The sequence below is a fragment of the Esox lucius genome, chromosome 10 (genome assembly GCF_011004845.1).
Source record: "Esox lucius isolate fEsoLuc1 chromosome 10, fEsoLuc1.pri, whole genome shotgun sequence".
Taxonomy (NCBI): Eukaryota; Metazoa; Chordata; class Actinopteri; order Esociformes; family Esocidae; genus Esox; species Esox lucius.
Genome location: NC_047578.1, coordinates 28889595 through 28895242, shown reverse-complemented (window position 1 = coordinate 28895242; position 5648 = coordinate 28889595). Strand labels below are relative to the sequence as shown.

Genomic DNA, 5648 nt, shown 5'->3' with positions numbered 1-5648 from the left:
CCCAAAGTGCAGACGGATTAAAATCTGCATCAAAACAGGTATACGTGCAGGCGCTAGAACAAACATTTTGGATGGGCTTTTGATTTCCATGGACAGGCACAACATAGAATAGTAGCACGATGGATGGAAAGCAAATAATCTTTGCATGCATGTCTTGCTGAGGCTATATACTAGCAAAATACAAAGCTGTCCATCAAATTAAAAAGCTTTAGTAACTGCAGTTTATAGTTTAGTGATCAGATTACTTACGCCTAATGTCCACCAGATACGTCCAATTTTAGAGTAAGTTATTGTATACGGATGGAAGGGAGGATATTTTTGCACTCTCTAGAGAACCTGCTCTATACGAGCAAAGTGCATAGGGCCTATAGGCTCTGTGCACAAGTGTATGGACGAACTTCCGCTTTAGCCAGATGTCGGCATATAATTTTCCGGTTTACTTAAGGCGATTACCCGCGTCACCCAAAATTTCAGTTTTTAGTAGATGTCTCCAATACCTGCCTAAAATAAGCATTAGTGATGTCCATCGAATTGTTGATGCCTGGTCCCCTGCTCCAACAAGCAAGCGGAACAAGGGATTCAAACTCTACGTATGGAGTTATCTGCACAAGTAGGACAATAGAATGCATAAAAATTCACCCTAGCCTCAAAAACGGCAAAAGAACGCTGGCTGAGCTGGAACGCTAGCGCGTCCCTATAGCAAGTGAATTGAAACGAACCTTCGTTCAGCCTCTTCAACCTGAATGAAGCTTAAAATTCCATGGCCTCAAAAAAGCACCAAAACTGGTCTCCTCTTTTATTTTACTACTGTAACCTCATTTCACAACGAAACAGAAAAATAACAACTGGCATAGGAAGTAAACATCTGGTCCTATATGGTATTAATTGCGCTTAAACATGCATATAAAAACATATAAAAAATTGCCTTTTCTGACTGTTTCTAGTCTAGCGTTTGAAGTCATTGAATGGTGCAAGTATATAAGTATATAAAAAAATCGCCTTTTCTGACTATTTCTAGTCTAGCGTTTGAAGTAATTGAATGGCGCAAGCCATATTTTATTAAAAAGAGGACATTCTCCTGATTAAAATTATGCCCCACTTGTACCTTGAAACTTAAATGAGTCACGTACATTATATTTCTTTTTTTCCGTACAACAGCTTCACTCATCTTGTTGTGAGTTTAGGTGTTTACTAATGCGGATGAGTATTAGTAAGTTAAACGGAAACTGCAATGCAGACTTCCAGACAAAAGTGGAAGTTCCTCACTACGCTCGTGCACAGAGTCTATTGCTACCAGGACATCAACAACAAAAATGCTGCCTGGAGCATGATTGCTAATACAGTTATATCTGCGCAGTTGAATGAGAGAGCCGACTATAATTGTGGATAACAGGTGCTGGTGATTCAGCTAAATTAGAGCAGAATGGTTCGCGTTGTACAGTAGTTAGATACAATGCTAGCTAACAACAACAGTTAGCTAGTCTATCTACTTAATTCGTTTTTGAGTTGGTTAGGCAGGCTACTGCAGCCTCTTTAAATGTTTTATTTAGCAGATGATCAAATTTAGCTTGAAGAATGTAGATTTGACATTGTAAATAATATAGCGTTAGTTAAACCTTCCATTTTTATTAGTTGGCTGTGGTTATGCTACCCAGATAGCACACATATACATCTTGCTGATGTCGGCATCAGATCGGAAGATCGAAAGCGGTTTAGTGCGTGGAGTGGAGGTCAGCTATACATGTGAACGATCGAAAGAAATGTGTGGCCAGGAAATGGGTCTGCGATGGGTGGTTCTATGCGTTTACTCTGTACAATCCTGCGCGGTCATTTTCGTGGCCATTTATTTCCTGCCTTAAGTCCGATACAGACCTCATCCGGCGACAAGATATCTTTGCTACAGAACACATTTCATAGAACATAAAGTGAGTACACAAACTCTATCTGGAAATCAAATTAGCTAGCTTAGTTATATGCGTAGGTAAGCAAATTATGTGCCTCTTCTATCGGTGTGCCTCTTCTATCTCCAGTTTGATGTCAGTGTGCGCTGTTGTCTTTTGTTTACATGAGGCGATTTTGTGCAATTGCGGATGTAGCCAAAATAGTGCTGGTTTTAATCTTGCTAACAGGGCTTTACATGTTTACCCAAATGTACAGTTACTCTCCCACTGTGTTGAGGAACAGAGGCAACGTGGTGATATTCCGAAGGTCTTGCATAACGAAGCCCGAATTGTAAACTCTTTGTTCAGATCTCCCCACAACCAGCCAAAGGATGGAAGCAATACCCAGCCTGAGTACTCTTTGAAACAAGTAATATTCTGTGTACAGACTTATTTATTTTTTGTATGTATGTATTTGTAATACTGCACATACATCATTATTTTTATGACCTTCATTAACTGTGTATGGTCATCTGTTACAGAATATTTTCACAAGATTGCTGAGCAGTGGGAGAAGTCATGTGTGACATCAGACCTCAACACTGACCAGGAGCAAGAATGCCAAAGAGGCTGACAACATATCAAGTGAGAAAATATTAGTTTTTTTTTATTATTACTTTAGCCTGATGTAGGAAAGTATCAAGTGAGTAAAATATATCCAAATAGACAATTACTCTAGTAAAATATCTTGACTAAAATAATCTGGTAAAAAATACGTTACAACTAATTTGTTGTTCTTTTCATGTATAAATAAAAAAGACTCAGGTCATCATCCTCCTCAACAGCCTCAGGAGGAGGAAGATTATCTTCCTTCCAACACGTCTCAAACATACCTCTCCACTAAAAGGAAAGGCAAGGAGGCTCCTCTTAAAGCAAATCCTCCATTGGTTGTGAGAGCAAATACAAACCACCAGAATCGCATCAGTAGTGGTATGTGACACAGAAGGGGCAACATGGTCAGATATGAAGTAACATTATACTAATTTTGATGTGTTCTTTAAGTCACTAGCCATCCAGATCCAAGTTCCAGGCCAGACCAGATCACAGGCCAGACCAGCATCTGAAAGGAATTAACTTAAATAGACATGGTGATTAACCTACTGGAACACAGTGAACATACATATGCCACGACCCAGGGCTGCTGGGAAACCAGAGCATGGCACCTGGACCGTGGCACAGCTTGACCACTATTTTCATATCTTCTATTTGTGTCCCAACAGCGAGTTAGAGAACAGGAGTGGTCTAACCTACAACTTCAAATCAAATGGAAGAAACTAACACTCTTGGAAGTAGGTTGAATGAGTATAGCACAAAACAACAGTACTGTAGTCCTGTTATACTTTCAATGTTACTCAGCCCTGTCCTTGTCTCTTCTAGCTCCAAGAACTTGTTTTCAGACCTTTGAGCAACGTGTCCCACCAAACTCTACAGGTACTTGTTGTTTAACATTATAAATAAAATGACTGGAGGGTCCCTTTGAAATAGTTTTAAAAGACTTCACACCAACTTCAAACACCTGATTCAACTAAAATGTTAAAGTAGTATGACAACCCCTAACAATACGAATGTGCTGTTTTAATGCTTTGTTTGCATTTTAGACCTAAAAGTTGTCCTCAACCGGGGACAGAATGTTAAGCAAACCGTGTGGTGTGTGTTCGAGAAGGTCTTCACAACGGACTTGGCAACCCAAATGAACTGGTGCGGGAGGGGGCAGAAGACTCATCCGGTCAATGCCACTGAAGGATGCTATTATGTGTAGGTTCAACACTTGCTTATTTTTATACAAGTTAAACATTGGTGGACAAAACCAACTCATTATTGGAAATGTGGATGCTTCCCATACTTAAGTGTTTCCTGTTGAAATGTATCTTGCTGTGGTGGCAATGTTGTTGAGCGGGGCTGCCCTCCATCTATTCTCTCTTCCCTCCCCTCCATCGCTTTCCTTCTTCACTTCCACTTCTGTTATCGCCACCTCTTTTTTTCCTCTCTTTTATCCTCTGTTCCACTATGGTCTACTCTCTCTTCCATGTATCATGTTGGCACTCTACTTTCTGTACCACTCTGTCCCTCATTATCAAGACTATTGTCTCCCCTGCCTACTGAAGTAATGCATACACTTCTTATGAAAACGCAGAGCATAACCTTTAAGAGATGGTAATAATAATTTATCCTAATAAATAAGGATATTCAGATTCAAGTTTAATACAATTTAATCCAAGTTGTCTGACACTTGTCCCTGCTCCCCCATTCTCTTTTGTTGCAACAGCTTAAACTATTTACTCCTGAAGAAAATCACTGATACATTTATGTTGTATTTAATGTTGGATGAACAATCGTGGATAAGCATGGAAATAATACCGTTAGTGTTAGCTAGCCAAACTTGCTTTACCTAATGTCTGTGTTTCTCAGTTCGTGTCAATATAACTGGGGATACAATTGTGGCAGAAATATTTATAGCTACATCTTCTGGTAATTGGCCTTTTCTCTCTATCTATAAAGTGTGTTTCTTCTGTTGACTAGCCCGATCCTTCCGTTTCCTTCCTGCTGGCAAACACTCTGATATCATTTGTTTAGCGTAGGGAGAATGAGAGTTGTTTTGAACGCCATTAGGGCGACTGTTTTCCTCTTTCAACTCGTCTGCTTAGAGCGTATTGGTAGCTCTGACTATGACCGAGTGATCTGCGTTGCACAACACGCCACATACCATATGAACGCTTTTGTACACTGACAAATTGTTTGTGGTCTACGTTCTGATTTTTTTCTTTCCGTGGCGCCATCACGTTAAATTTAATGCTATATAATCACTGTTATACTCATTGCAATCGCTTCATATTTTGTCTTTTAGGTTCTGTTCTTAAAAACCCACATTTGTTATAAATTACTGAGGTCGAGGGGCGGGGACGGCAGCTGGAGGGAGAGGCCTGAGGAAGAAGAGGATGATTAATTTGTAGCCTATATAATGCACATTTGTTGGGTGTTTTTGTTTAGGCTTTACATTCTGTAAATAAAGTTCATACCTTAGTCTTTATCTCGTCTCTTCACTTTGTGAGCAGTACATTTGTCAGCAGTAGATCTATTAACGGTCGGCAGTAGAGCTATAAAATGTCATTGGAGAAGCAGGGTAGCGTCGTTCAAACATCTGCGGAAGGGAAAAATATCTACTCGACGTTTTGCCGATGAGCAGCCGACGTCTATACTGCATTCCGCCTACATCTCGGGCCAACATCGGTAAGACGTGTGTTATCTGGGTATGTGTCACTCGTTGCCACATACTCCTTTCATTGGGAACTTGAACTTCTGTTGTACCATCGGAACAGTAAAACCATGCACAATTTGAAATTATTGAACGCATGCTTTACACCAAATGCACCCCAATGCAACATCGCATTGGAAACGTACCTTTTCGGATTGCTTCATTGTGAATTAATGACTTTGGTGCAACACAACAAGTTTGACGTATCTGGTGGAAATCTTTGATCACATTTTTCAGATGAAGGCAAGAGAGCTAGCCTACATTACCAACAGTAATTACTGAAGTACAGTATTGGGAACCATCTTACCCAAACAATTTTTGGGGGGCAAAGAATTCTTGCTTGGGGGCAATATCCCTGTGTCGCCGGGTCTGTTTACATGATTAAAGTATTAAAACATAAAAGGCAACAATACACTCACCTAAAGGATTATTAGGAACACCTGTTCAATTTCATA

At 40.0% G+C, this 5648-nt stretch overlaps 1 long non-coding RNA gene across 2 annotated transcripts; it reads left to right on the top strand.

Annotated features, from left to right (window-relative positions):
- Positions 1 to 1276: 1276 nt before the first annotated feature.
- Positions 1277 to 4968, top strand: LOC109615582. 2 transcript variants are annotated; one of them, XR_002196579.2, is made up of 9 exons: positions 1277 to 1925; positions 2250 to 2310; positions 2423 to 2525; positions 2700 to 2870; positions 2943 to 3028; positions 3161 to 3229; positions 3318 to 3371; positions 3539 to 3695; positions 4786 to 4968. It is a non-coding gene; the product is annotated as an uncharacterized LOC109615582 (long non-coding RNA). The 2 variants fall into 2 exon arrangements; XR_002196578.2 differs by having other exon boundaries at positions 2158 to 2310.
- The last annotated feature ends 680 nt before the right edge of the window (positions 4969 to 5648 follow it).